Source organism: Taeniopygia guttata, chromosome 3, assembly GCF_048771995.1.
Source record: "Taeniopygia guttata chromosome 3, bTaeGut7.mat, whole genome shotgun sequence".
NCBI classification, from domain to species: domain Eukaryota; kingdom Metazoa; phylum Chordata; class Aves; order Passeriformes; family Estrildidae; genus Taeniopygia; species Taeniopygia guttata.
The window spans coordinates 13,304,147-13,319,870 of NC_133027.1; positions in this window are offsets into that span (position 1 = coordinate 13,304,147).

Sequence of the window (15,724 nt, forward strand, 5' to 3'; positions counted from 1 at the left end):
CTACTCTACACGTTTTACGCTTTGTTGTAGAAGTGATGTATCTTCCATCTCTCTTACTTCCTCAAAAAACACTTCTGAGCAGTCCTAGTGAAATATTTTCATCTACAACAGTGAACAAAGCAGAAGAGTAGAGGTGATTTGAGACAGACTGAGAAGAGCTAGGAATATCTTTTATTGTCTCTGAAAATAGTTGCTCTGTCTTTGGTAGAATAATACAATTGAGTAGAACAACACAGAATATTCTTTGTCTGTAAGTTTGCCCCAGATCTATTTTAAGGATCATTTGGCCCTTTAGGTCTGTTTGTTTGCTTTCCCCCCTCAGGCATACTAAGATTAGACATAATCTGACCTCTCCAGAAAAAAAGATTCCTTTATGTACTCATGAGCAACCGCATTAATATGTTGTTTTTACATTACTTGGGGAAAAAATTGTCATCACCTCTTACCAGCAAAATCAGTGGAGAACGAACAAACTGACAATATTTAGGTGGCCATTTTCTATTCAACTTCAATCAGAACAATTATAACTATTATAGAATGACCTTACAATTTTTTATCTCTTTTCCCTTTTTATTTTCTTTCATGTTTTGCATTACCCAAGTTACTGCTTTTAAGCCTTTTTTATCATTGTACAAAGGGAAAAAAGCACAAGGAAATAATCTGTTAACATCTCGATTCTCATTTGAGATTCTTTGCTGGCCAGTGAGTCAGCAAAAGAAATAGCTGTGATTCTTCTTTGTTCCTTTGAAAGTGTAATTTCTCTCTCTCACCCCAGTATGACTGAGGTGTTTATTCCAGGCTGGTAGACATTCAAAAAATATTATGATGAAGTAACACAGAAATCTCTGCAATAAAAGGAAATTAGAAGATGTTACTGGCATTTAGTGATAAGCCAAAATTAAAAAATCAGTGGTCTTATACTGCACTCCATATAGCCATCCTGATCACAAAATAAATACATGGTGAGGAAAAATAAAAAAGCTAAAAGGCAAGTGCCTTGATCTTGTCATTAGGATAACTGAAATGACTATAAATAGTCAAAATATCCATATGAGGATTAAAAGCTCTTGCCCTTGGTAACACTATCTTCTATATACATACAATCTCACAGCATTTTAAAATTTTTATTGAATGCTTAATTTATTTTTATTTGGCACTTAGTTCCATAGTCAGTGTTACAGATAACACTGAAGTACCTGAAATGCATTTGTTTGTTTCCTTGGTAGTTTGTTTTGTTTTCTTTTCTTTTGTTGTTGTTGTTGTTTTGGGGGTTTATTATTCTTTTTATGTTTTTGTTTTTTGTTTAAAAGGCACAAAGCAAAAATCAATTCCAAAAACAATACTAGACCCCCACACTGTTTTTGCCCAAAGAACTGGATAAGCAGGCAACCAGCCAGCTCTCTTACTTGTAGGCCTATTTTTCTGATATTCCAGTCTTTCAGCGAGGAGAGAGAGAATCTGTCAGAAAGATCACATATATTAGAGGGACATGATGTTTTCATTCAATTGTTGCTTGTATTGATCTTTTTTTTTTTTACATATAATATTTAGATTATTCTATTTTTTCATGTTTCTGGAACAAAAATATTCAGTTGAAAAAAGTAAAAAAAAGCTGTCTGTTCTCAACATCTCTAAATAAACTAGGAATTTGCACCATGCAGGAAATTAACACCTTGCACAGCACTAAATCATAAACCAGGAAAATAGTATCTGCTCTATTTGTAGAATTGTAAAATTTTAGTGGGTTTTTTACATTTAGATAGTCACTGAGAAGGCCAAGAGAGATATAGCCCAGCAGCTGCATACAATTTTTTTGCAAAGGCAAACTCTGTTCTGTTTTAATTGTCTCCAAACCAGTGTTTGCTAAGTAAAGTTGTGGTTTCAATAAAAAAAAAGGAAAAAAAGAAAAGAAGATTTCTGTTATCATAGACAGAGACATTTTTAACTATTTTGTGAACATTTTCAGTGGTTTCAATTGCTTCAATTCTGAAGACCAAAGACTGAGTCCCTGCTGCATTTCCAGCAGAGATGATTATAAATTGCTTTATTCCAAGATGACTGGCACAAAAGTCACTTTCTTTAGCTAAACCTAGAGAACAAGTGGGGCAACACACCTGAAGTGTGGGTAGAGGTTCACAGCCTTGGACACCAGTCTTTGACCTCCACCCAGATCAGATGCAGCCTTCAGGCAGCAGGGAGGCTGTCTGGGACCCTTCCTTGAAGAGGTTGACTCCTGTGCAGAAAGGCAATTTGGAGGCTGATCTCCCATCTGTCATTGGCTGCCAAGCGCCAATTTAGTAATGACCCACAGGAGACTTTGCCTTCACCCTCTCCCTCTCATATGTTCTTTTGGAAAGAATGGCTGCACCTGTAGCATCAAATGAGGTTACTTCTTTCTTCTTTCTCAAGTCAGATCCCTACATCCAAGGATTCTTGCTGGACTTAATGGGACCCACTCATCTTGTATGACAATATACTGGGTAGGGGAATGAGAGCATTGTGGACAGGAATAACCACACGACCTGGATATTCCAAATTAGCAGGTACATAAAACAATGTTGTGGTTTGACTTAGCTGGCCATCAACTGCCCACCAAATTACCCTGTCCCTCACTCTCCCCAAGAGAACAGTGGAAGAAAATACAATAAAAACTCATGGGTCAAGATAAGGAGAGGATGTTTCCTTACTAGTCATGGGCAAAACAAGCTCATCTTCAGGAAATTAATTTAATTTATCATCAATTTAAATAGCATAGGACAGTGTAAAACAAGAAGTAATTTTTAAGTGCCCTACCCCTTCCAGGCTCAACTTCAACTTCTCCTCTGACTCTTTTACCTCTTGTTCCTAAGCAGTGAAGGGGACAGGGTATGGGGGTTCATAACATTTAATCTCTGCTCCTTCCTCCTCACACTGTTCCTCTGCTCTTACATGGGGTCTCTCCCACAGGCCAGAGCATTTCAAGAAGTTCCCTACCCTGGCATGAGACATTTACACATGGTCCAGTCCTTCAGGAGCAGTGCTCCAGCGTGGGTCCTGCCAGAAACCTGCTCCAACACAAGCTTCCCACAGAGTCACGAGCTCCTTCAGGACATCTCATCCTGCTCTGCTGTAGATGATCCTCCATGCAGGTGAATCTCTGCTCCCACATGGACTCCCTGGGCTGCAGGGGCACAGTGGCCTCACCACGGGCTGTACCACGGGCTGCAAGGGAACCTCAGCTCCAGTACCTGGAGCACCTCCTGCCCCTCCTACACTGACCTTGGGTCTGCAGAGCTCTTTGTCTCACATTCGCACGCCTCGCTCCCAGATGTTGTGCAATACATTTCCTGCTTCCTTAAATATCTTATCGCAGAGGTGCTACCAAGATTGATCGACTTTGTGCAGTGGCAGATCCATCTTGGAGATGTCTGAAATTGTCTCTGTCCACCACGGGAGGAATTTCTGGTGTCTTCTCACATAAATCACATCTACAACCTTCCTGATACCAAAATCTTGCCACATAAACCCAATTAAAATGGTCATGGTTAATGTATGGCTGAGTGCTAAACACCACACCACAGCAGGATGTTCATCACAGTTCTGGGGTTCAGCACAGATGCAGCTTCACCTCTTGCTGTGCTGCCCTCAGCTTTGCCTGCTCTACCCTTTGTAGTGCCCCGTGTGTCCCATTTGAGCATCACTGACTTGTTCCTTTCCAGCCTGTACCTTTTCACACCACACTTTGCAAAATGCATCCCTTCTGTAATGATGTATGTGTAGCTCTGCTTCTTATTGGTGTAATAACTGAAGTTTGATTATCACTTGGAGGGGTGAAATTTGTCAGCTGAGACCTTTTTTTTGACAAAATAGTAACTTGGGTTCATTTAAACCATCTCTCAGTTAATTTGAGTATTTCAACTGGGAAAAAAAAATTCATATACATAAATTTTATTTTAATAAAGGCAATTCCCCCCATCCCCAGACTTATATTATTTTGATGAAAACCATTCTCTACACACAAGTTCAATAATTAACTATGTCCCATCCAAAACCAGCAGAAACACAGAATCACACTCTCCCTAAGACAATTTTTTGGTATCCCTTAAGAGCCAATATTAGCAAAGTTTACAATAATCAGCTGGAAGACAGAAGGCAAGGTAACCTTTAATGAGTTCTTTTCTCCCATTTAAAAATCACTCCAGTTCCCTGAGCTTTAAAAAAGCCATTAATAAGTATAATCAAAGTCCCTGTAGGTAAATAAAAAGCTTTATGGTTGTTTTGGACTCTGTATGAGTTTATATAGTAAGAATATTCACTAAAATGTCGTTAGTTCTTGGTCCTCTGCATAATTATTTTTATCTGTTTTATCTGTCTCCCTCACTTTGTGGTGTTGTCTATCTACAGGATCTTTACCCACATGGATTAAGTTGGTATTAAAAAAGCTGTATTAGACATGATTGCTTTTATCATTATTATTTTAGTTGTATTTATAAATATCCTTGCATGTTTCATGCATTCCAAGACATCATTTGATCTCTTTAACAAAGAAAAGCTACTCTTGGGTCTTCACTAAACCAGTTTGTTGATAACAAACAGATTTTAACTAACATTTGGACTATGCATGATTTCAAACACACAGATGGAATCAATAGCTGTTTGCTGTGTAACAGAATATGTCTAACATAACAAATATGCCCAGAGTGTAAAACAAGAAGAGAAAGTAAAGAATGAAGTAAATGAACTTGAATGAGTCAAATAATGATGTTTACATACCACTATGTGGTTGTCTTAGTCCTTGTAATCAATAAAACATTTCCATGAGAAAAGAATTTGACATAAATGAAATAAACTAATTTTCAAAGTCAGCTAAAGAAAAGAGTCACAATAACATATGCATGATACCTTATAAGTAAAGATCTCTGGATGTTGTTCAACTTAAAACAAACAAATGATGAAACACCCAAACTACATAGCCCCCAAGGTTTTGCAAAAATCTCTTAGATAAAAAGGCCCATCAGCAACTTTACAACATCAAAATTCCTCAGCTTTGAAACTTTGTTCAAGCTTTTTATATTTTGGTAGATTTGATGGTAAAGGGAATCACATCCTCTAGACGCAAGACTAGTCTAAATATTTGGAATATCTGAAACCCCCTGGAGTCTGATTTCAGTGTTGAAGGAACTCTTGGTTTGACCTTCTGCTGTTATTGGGAGGAATTGAACTGCATGAATCAGAGCTTGTCACAGCACTAGAAAGTTCTTGGATTGAAGTGCTCTGAATTCACCAACATGTACCAACAGATGTAGTTCACACAGGGACTTGAGAATTTTTCTCTAGTCTATTTATATAAAAGAATATTTCTCAAGAATGTTGTATTCAAGAATTTCATTTTTGTTTGTTGATGAATTCTTATAAAGAGTATAAAAACATAATTAAGCTTTTCTAAAAGTGTCTTTTCCACAGGTGGCAGGTGGAGCCACAATTTTCACAGCTTAATGTAAAACCTTGCAGCTTAATATACCCCAGAGCAAGCAATGACCAGGCAATATGAAATACATTTTTCCACTGTCTAGTCTTTCAGGCATAAGAAATCATGACTGCTGTATACTGATTATGGTAAGCAGAAAGTTTGAAAATGAGCTGTTAAAGGCATTTAAAATGCATTTTAATGGTTTCATTTTGAAGGAAGGTTCACATTTAATATCTAGAAAGGAAGAAGTTGGGTTTTTATGATACATTTCTCCATGTCTCTATTGGCACAATTTTTTAGTGAAAATAAATATGTAAAATAATTGATAACATTCATAGAGCTCCAGAAATGCATATGTTTCAAATTTAAGTAGCTTTCAAATTTTGGAGATAGGCTATGGTTGAATTTAGTTTTCACTTTCAGATTTAAATATCTACTCAGCTGATAACTTTGCTATCAGTTACTAGAAGATGCTCAAATTGAAAAATTCCACGAGCCTGTTTCTTTCACTTCTCTATCCTCTTTTAGCCATTTCAGATATAAATAATTAATATCTGCATGAGGGTTAAAAATAACTTAGGACTGAATCCATTCATATAGTAATCATATACAGTAATTTGTAGTACTACTTAATTTATAGTACTACTCATGATATAAAAATTAAGTCTAATTTGTCATAGGGTTATTTGCTTTGGTCCCAGAATAATATAAAAATGACTCCATCTTCTTGGCCTAGGGGAGAAAAATATTTTATTTAGTCTCTGTCTTTAAAAGAGCAACATTCTTTATCAGTTTCACAATTAAATATGGTACATATGAAAATATGTAGGATTAAAATATTAGGAACAATCTGAAAAAAAATTGATTTTTTAAAGAGCATATTGTGTACAGAATACCACTGAAGAGTTACATCCTTCTTCTCTTTCTAAACATGAGAATTCTTTTTTTTTGCTATTTTCTGTTTTGGGATATAGGAACACATGTTTTTTATTGAGACACTTCAGCAGTTACTGAAATCTGGAAAAAAATTTCCAAAGCATTAATTATCTCCTTCAGATCCTGAGCTCATCACTGCTGCAGATAGTGTCTGGGCTAAAGGCAAGACAAGAGTTTTAACACAGCACAGCTGAAACACAAACCTGGAACTTGCCCAGTGCAACAGGAGCCAAGCTCTCACCTGAACAGGAGCCAAACTCACCTGAAGACCACCTACAATATCAGATAAACCTTAAAACCTCCAGAGAACCCCAGGTATCCCTTGCACATCACTTCTGCTGCACAAAAAAGTGATTACATATTTAACTAAGGCAGCCCCTGAGGATCAGCTTCATTTTTAAGAGCTCACCTTTGTTTTTTAAGAGACGGAGGTTTTAGCTAAACAGTGTTGTATGGTAGACCAAGGGAATGGCACATTTTTTGGTTTTGAAGTTGAGAATATATTTCAATATGCTGATGGACTGAAGGCTAATGAGAGATGCCTCTTACCATTGCAAATTGCTTGGAATTGGTTCTTATTCTTTCTTTTTTGGTGTCTCAGAAAATGTACTACTGGCTATCTAGAGTTTACTACTATTTGTTTAAAGAGTTTCAGGATTTAGAAGGATACATGAAAGCTGCATGAAAGAATACTGTAGGGTTGGGTTTTTTCATATTTTTCCTTTCTGTCCTTAACAGAGACCCAAAACAAACCCCCCTGCCTTTTCTTTTTTATTTTTTCCTTTTTTTTTTTTTTGTAATTTAGTGTCATTAACCTGCAATAAGAGGTTTATAAACTTAAACTTTAGATTAGTAAAATTGACTTTTGACTTCCTGATATTAATTTTATGATTTGTCCAATTACATTAAAAATCCATACAAATGACTGCAAGGTTATGCTAATTTAGCAGGTATAGCTCCTGATAGTCCTAATTATGTTATTTTTCTATTCCTATGTAATATTTTAAGCCTCTGTAACATTAAAAAATGTTAAGGAACTATTTTCAGATGTCACTATGACCTTTTAAAATACCTAATCTAGCTATTTAGAAGCTTTATAACTCATGGTCTTATTTTAAAAGGAGTGTGGGAGGATAATCAAATAAAGTATTTTTGTACTGAGCAAAAAGAGAAGTGCACTAATGCTACATTAGCAAGTACACTTCTTATAGAAAGTTGTCCTTCATACAATTGAATGCCACTGAATATTGCAGTACCACAATACCGCTTAAGAGTCCTTCAAGGTACCTCTATTTATGGTTAAATACCCATTAAAAATCCCTTCAGTCAGATTTTTCTTTTTTAGTTATTTTTATGATCTACATACATGCTTCCATATAGAACCTTATTTTTATGATTATGTGAAATATGTGTCTGGTCTAAGTAGATTTTTCTGCATGCATGCAGACACAGAGTGTATGTCTGGACACACAGTGTATGTCTGGACACACATTTGCGTGTTATATCCATGGGACCCACAGAGCTGCATGAGTCACAGATACACACAGGAGTCATGTCTAATACATGTTTGCCTGATGGACTTCAGAATTGGAAATGTGTTGATTTAATAATAACATAATTAACTGGCAATTAATGAACCATGCCTTCAGGATCTGCTTGATGTTAAACCAGATAATCCACAAAATGAGACACAAGACTTAGACAAAAAGCTGCAGATTTTGAAATACCTGCTGTAACTGATTACCCAACATTTAAATCACTCACACATCCTCTCCCAGGCTGTATGGGTTTCGGGCACTAATACCTCTCTGGGCAGTTCCAACTTGCACCTCCCTCCCATGGGAGATGTGGGTGCTTCATGTGTACCCAGGATGTTCCCTGCTCACCCAAGCATATGCAGGGGTGTTGTTACTAATTTTCTTGCTATTATCTATCTGTTACTGGAAGCTCCCACTGTCTGAAGCCCAACTAAAAACACTGAAGGATGCTTCTCCTGAGTATGAAATCCATCTTTCCTGTGCAGGTTCACAATGGGCAACAAGAAGTCCAGAGAAACTCAAATATTGAAAGTTCTTATGTTTTACTTTATTGCTGCCTCTACATTTGACAATCTAAATTAAAAAAAAATTTATACTGGCCCAAGAGTTAAATAATCTTGCTATGAAGACATTGAGGGGTGAAGAGCTGTCGTTGCTTCAAATGTGTTTCCCCCAGGAGCTTTCTATAGTGTACATATATATGCAAGTATATATGCAAATACATAGGCACAGATAGATGCATTCCTTCCCATAAAACAGCATGTGTTTTTTAAAAAAACTCAGACTTTAGCATTAGGCAGTATATTCTTCAGCACTTGAATATTTTAGCATTACAAAGGCATTCATCAGTGGCAAATGGAGCTCTTTAAGTGTTACAATAGGAGGCAGTCTGTTCTATCACCCAACAATTTTCACACTTTTCTTCCAGAATTCTTTCTTAACTTTGTTTTTATCAATGTTATAAAAAGAGAAAAAATTACCTCCTGGACCTTATTTGGTTTTCTACTGTTTTTTTAATGATTGTACTATATATTTGAATCACAAAGGTACAGTGCAGACTCATTCTGAATTGTACACTAAATATAAAAATCATGTTCCTAGTAGCTGTTTTCCAAAGTGCAACACAGATAAGACAACAAAAGCCACAACTTGAAGTGGACCTGAATGCTGGCATTCATTTAAAAATCAACAAGATTAAAGTTTTTCATATGTTTTATGTAGTCCTGAAAGAAGAAGGCTGTTGGACTTGATGACCCCTTCATACGGGGTCTTTTCCAACTTGAGATATTCTATGATTTCATGAATTATTTCGCTTGTTACCTCCCACAGCACTACACTCATAGGTATTGACTTTGCAGCGGAATTGCTGTTGGTCCGGAAAGGTCAGGCAGAAAATTTTATTGGTTCCTGCTGTTCAGCAGCTCAGAGTTACCCATTTGAGGTGCCATTGGCTAAAATTCCTGGGCATCCCCAGCATTTAACTCCATACCTCTCCACGACTCTTCCTCCAGCTGTCTACTTTCCCTTCTTTCTAAGGGAAAAGTTCACCTTACCAAGATCATCTCTTCTCTTCAGGTGCCTCTTAAGTACCTCTTCCTTACAGACTCCAAGTCCCCAAGTTTAAAGAGAAAATAGTTTGCATAAGGAAATGTCTGACCAGTCTCATAATCAATCAGCAGTTCAGTCTCTTTGTTAGATAGTTCAAAAGTTTGGGTTTGGCCATTCACCCCATTACACACAGGCACCCAACTGTATGCTGCCTGCTGGCACTCACATTTCAGCTATTTTTATAACTGCCAAAGAAAGTGTCTATACTGATCATGCAATGTGTACAGCTGGTGTTCATAGCAGATATCTAAATTTTCTATTGATTGCCTTTAAATTTCATTTTGTCCAAATAAGTGTTTCCCAAAACCATACAACTCATGATATATGATCCAGCTCACCTAGTTTTAGCCCTTTTAAAAGTTTAAGTCTGAAACTGGACTTCTATGTGTCCATTGGTAAACACAAAACCTAAGCAGCCTTAACCATTTAAAAAGATCTAGTGAATGAAGTTATTGGAAGCCAGACAAATATTCTCTCATGCTGCTGTTGTTGCTGTCTTCACTTGGGCAGCTGCAATTGCTCTAGAACATCATGTCTCTGTTGATTATATTTTCATTGACAATAATGAGAGCTTAGACAGCTTTTATGCTTTTGGAAAATCTGAATTTCGTCTGGCACATTAATTCATGTTGACATATAAATATAAATGTCTTGAATCAAATCCTGTCCCACCAGCCTAATCTAGGTTTATTATATCTTGTCCTTCTTTAGTCCTCTCTTAGGAAGAGGTGTCTCCAGAGAGTGATTCATTCTGCTTGCTTAAGGATAATGACAGCATTCTCTCCTTTTTTTTCTAATTGCTAAGAATCTAAAATAATTATCTGAAGCTATGCAGTAAATTCTTAGATAATTAAAATTAGATGAGATGGGTTCCACTCTGGTTTAAAAGCACAGTCCTCTCCATTATTTACTGATTTTTATTTTTTTTTTTTTTTATTGTCAACTTCTCTGGCCATAATAGACATACATACATACATACATACATACATACATACATACATACATATTTATTTATTTGTGATTATTTATTTACAATATGTTTTATGTTCTTATTTAGACAGTTCTAGCTTCTAATAAAAAATTCTAATTGTAGGCAGACCGGTAGGTTACATAGACTCAGAAGACTTCCTAATGCAAAGAGACTCAGCTGCACCAAAGAGATTATTTATACTCTTGAAAAGCATAGTTCGCCCTAGAGGATTTTATAAGGGGATCTGCAAATCATTACAGTTCTAAATCCAGTACAAATCCATAGCTGTTTTCCATCTTGTGTGATATCCTGATCCTAGAAGCCATGTGGATTGCAATTCATAGGACTAGGGAAATTTATACTTTAAAATATCCCTCGTATAAATCCTCCATTACATGAAAAAGATTGTAGTAATTATGACAATTTATGTTTGTTCTGGTTTTGTTTTCAAGGCTGATGAAGAAGGATATTAAATTTGATGCTTTTTACTATATCCCTTTGCTTAATAGGCTACCCAGTGGACAACCTTATTATTTAAAGCACCTGTCATAACATAGCAAGGTATAGATAAGAAATAAAGCCAAATATAAAACAGTCAAAGAAGATGAACAATAGTCCTTAAACAGTCACTTCTAAAATGTGAGGGTTTGTATCTTTAAACTCAGACTGAAATTTAGTTTGACTGCAGCTCTTACAGAAGTAAGCAATGTCATCTTAGTTTCTGCTTCAGATTTGTCTAGAACTCCAAGGTGACATATTTCATTTTAATTAGGTATTCTATATCTGCTTTTCTTACTTAAAGAAACATCAGTCCTCTACGTACCCAGACAACCTCTTCAGGTTACCTTGAGGTCAGCATCAGAAATATAACAAGGGAGGAGCCACGACCTACATACAGAGCGCGCTCGCTGCTGACAGCACTGCAAGCAAAGCTGAATACTGGAAAACAAAATGGTTATGTTGCTCCAGACATGAGGATCCAGGAATGAGCTGAGCCCTCCTCCCATGCAGGCTAAAGAGGAAGAGTGATACATAACTGGGGGAGGAATAAGGCTGAGAGAAGAAGGAAGGTCCTGAAGAAACTTAGTTTTGTCTTTTGGAAGGTTACAGAAGAAATATTTCAGTAGGATGACACAAATTCTTACCCCTGCTCTAAACAGCAGCAGTTAACCTCATCCTAGTCACACTGCAGCCCTATCTTTTTTTGGTGTACCCCATAACCTGCTGATCCAGGTGACTGTTAACTCCATGTGTGTCTGGAGCTGGCTCTGTCGCCATCTTCATAGTGAGCAGCTATCACAAGGACTATCCATCTTGCATGTCACAAACAAAATGCTATCTCTTTTTTTTAACTTTATTTATTCAATACCACATTGTACAGTAAGAATGAAAAGTTAAAGTAAAATATTTCCTGAGGAGATAATTATTTTATTTTGCTGAGAGGTTCTAGTTAGGAAGAAACAAGTATTTTTGGTTTTCCATGCCTGTAGCTTTTTAAATGGTCTATAACTGGAATTGAAACCCAAAGTCAAAAATCAGTTTGCTGTTTTTTGAAATAATTTCTAGAATAAAAAAAATGAAGAAAGCTGTAAGTGTTTTCTAGATATTTAATATTCAGAAATACAGAATTAGGACTGACTTTCTTAAATTATCCTGTCTATAGCAAGCAAACCCTTAAATAACATTGAATAGTGAAGAAGAAAAAAATATATTATGCCACGGATCTAAAGAATATAATACACCTTCAAACCAGCCACCAGATGGAGATTGACAAACAATGGGCATAATTTGTAGCAGGGAAAGTTCATGCTTTTAAAGAAAAGCTAAAAAATGAAAACTTTTTGTCCCAGAGAACTGTCAAATGGTTGAGGTTGTTGCCAAAAGAGGTTTTGGCAGCAGTACTTTTGAAGTTGGGATGAAACCTGGAAAAATCTGGTTTGATCTCATAGTTGACATGGTTCAATGTATCCAAATCTCCAATAAACACAGACTTGGAAGAGGAGGTTGAAACTCTTTGCTTATTTTTCTTGGTAGTTTTCAAAATTTCTGCCCAAAGGACCAGGGAAAATATAAAATGCAAATCCAGATTTTCAAAATATAAATAAGGATAGAATCCAACAGTTTTTATGTGTTCTAGAGAAGATGAAGTAGTTTCCTGGAGTTCCAGGAAATTCAGTGTGATAATTAAATGCATAGAAACCACCTCCATTTTGTTAAAATCCCTGTACTATGAAAGAAGAGATTGGGAAAATATCAGAGAAAAATACCCTGTGTGCTTGCTTAATATCTATGGTCAGCATGAGTATGCCTCAGAACTTTTGGAATCAGGATAGACCTTTAGTCTGAATAAGGCCATTCTAATAATTGTATTCTAAATAATGAATGGTGATCCTGAAGGAAACTCAGCAACACACAGGCTGAAAGACACACAGGTAGAAAGGGTACTGTGGTTCAATATTAATTCTCTTTGAGCTTGTTTACTTTCATTGTGAATATTTTATGTACAAAATCCAGATCAGAGTATTCAGCATTCCCAGCTTCATTACTTGAAATCCCAAGCTGAATACATACTTTCTTGAATTCCAATATATTAGGATGTAATATAAAACTAAGCAAACTATGGTGTGTAAGAGTAGCACAGTTAAACTTCATTTGCAAAAAAATTGCTCTGAGATATAATTAAAAGGCAACCCTCTAAAACCAAGGGTTTATTAAACATTTGTTCTTTTGGTTTTAGTTTGCCAGCTGTTGAGAAAAAAAAAAGGAAAACCAACAACCAGCCAAAGAGAAAAGGCTGTTAGATCCTCCAGCACTAATGCTGTAAGTATAACTGTAGAGTGTTCAGATATCGCTGTGTTATTGGGATTGTGATGGTTCACAAATTGGTAATTTTGACGGCATAATCAAGGGAAAAGAGATTTTCAGCACAGAATGTACAAATGGTAAAGAGAACTGCATAATTAATTTTACATTAATGAGACAAGTTCTCCAAAGCTAACAGGGCAGACTGTTGAAGATAGGCTTATATTAGATATGCAACTAACTTTCATCTGAGAAAATGCTATAGGGAATAAAAAAGCTTTCTCTTTAAGAGATACTGCTTTCAATTCTTTCTAATGTGCACTTATTTTCTTAAAGATTTTGATTCCAAAGAAATTATTATTTGTGGTATATTTTACATATTACTTGGAAACAGGGTTACTGAGGCTCACGGGCCTATTTTAAGATATCAGAAAGCAGCTGGTTTTCAGTTCTGAAATGAAGAAATTCAGACAGCAATGGACTCAATAATAGTTTCTCACCAATTAGGAACAATTTTAACAAACCCTATCAGCAAGATATGTAAAAATCAGTCATTCAAGCTAAGGTTTTTTATTTGGTGGGCATTTTTTTTATACCTTGCTTTTTCTTGTTGTTGGATTTGGTTTGCTTTGCTTTGGTTGGTTTTTTTTTGTTTGTTTGTTTGTTTGTTTGTTTTTTTTTTCAATATACCTCTGAAGTATATATGAAGCAAAGAACAGTGAAGATTTGTTTATTGGTTGATGTATATCTCTTTTGTCTCATTATGATTCACCATAGAGACATGTAGACTCTTCAGGCTGGAAATGTAGATCAGATTTTTCTCTGACCCTTGTATCCCAAACACAGGCTATACAGTTTTCTTTTAGGGTGTCTTACCCAAATGCCTATAATTTTCAGCAGCTTTAAGCATGTGTTGAATATGTTGAATGTACTTCCATATAGGTATAGTTTCATTAAATTCTGCTAATCATGTTAAACCTTGAATTGTTAGATATTTTTCTTTCAGGAATTGACTACTTTCCTGGAAGTAAAAGATGCTCTGGACTAAAATGGAATATTGAAGAGGAACAAATCTTCTGACTATGCCACACACCTGAATAATCTACAAATAATACTAGAAATAGATATGGTCTTGGATATCACATCTTGTGCTTGTCTTTAAGAAAGGCCTTAGGGCCTGTTTGGGTTCTGTGGACTTGCAGCTCATCTCTGTAGTGTCTGATATTATAGAATAGAATAAAGAATAAGATCTTCTGTAAATGCAGCTGAATGTATGATCTAATCTCAGTTAACTTTTTCTGTCTTAAAAATGCATGCCTAGACTAAAGTTGTTACCTATGTTTCATAGATATCTGTGAACTCATGGATCTCTGAGCATGTCTAGTGACAGGTTTAGTGAAAGGTGTTCACAGCAGGGAAGTTGGAAATAGATGATCTTTAAGGTCCCTTCCACTCAAGGCCATTCTATAATTCTGTGACCTGTTGTCTATAAAAGGATGAAGGGACTTTAAAAGCATGAACTAGGATTTTCAAGAGAGGTAGGATGAATTGCTATGTGCAAGTTCCGTCTTCCAAAGCAGCGCGATGAAACTTAGCTTAAACCAGACACCTAATTTTTTAGGTGGTTAAAGCAAAATAAAGTGAACCTAACTGTAAGGTTCCTTATTCTCTGAGGAACTTTTAATAATTCTGCTAAAAAGTATGAAAGGCTTTAAGGTATTCCATTGTATTTTGTAGTTTGTCTAATGAGGCTATCCACTTGAGGTTAAAATAAAAGGTTTTCATTCTGTTTAGGAAGATTGAGGTATGCTATAATGTGTTAAGTGGGGTCTGAGAAATGAGTGGAATTGTTTGGGGGTTTTTAAAATCATATAATATTTCTTAGACAAGGGGGACTAAAAAACACAATGCAAATAGTCTCTTAGTTCAGAAGCTAAGCCTCCCTCCCTCCAGAGCCTTATCCTATCTAAGGAGCTGATTCCACTCAGAGACCAATCTTGCTGTTAATCTTATGGTATTACTGCTCATAAACTTGTGTAGTAAAACTCAAAGTACCATACTGTATGTCTTCATAAACCTGAATGTCAATTTGCAAATCATATATATAAATTCTACACCTGCTGACAAATGCATACTGTGCTTTTTATATGTCCAGTTAATTAAAAAGAGGCAAGGATTATCCTGGGGTGTCACCATCTTTGAACTCAGAAATTCAAACAGATTTTGCTGAATATATTGTAGCAGGGTGACCATGGCTGGATGCCAAGCCTCTCTATCACTCTCCTCCACAGCTGGACAGGGAAGAGAAAATGTAATGAATGATGGGTTCATGGGTTGAGATAAGGACAGGGACAGAACACTCAGTATAGGAGAGATCACTCAAATACTGCCATGGGGAAAACAAGCTCTAATTAGAAATAT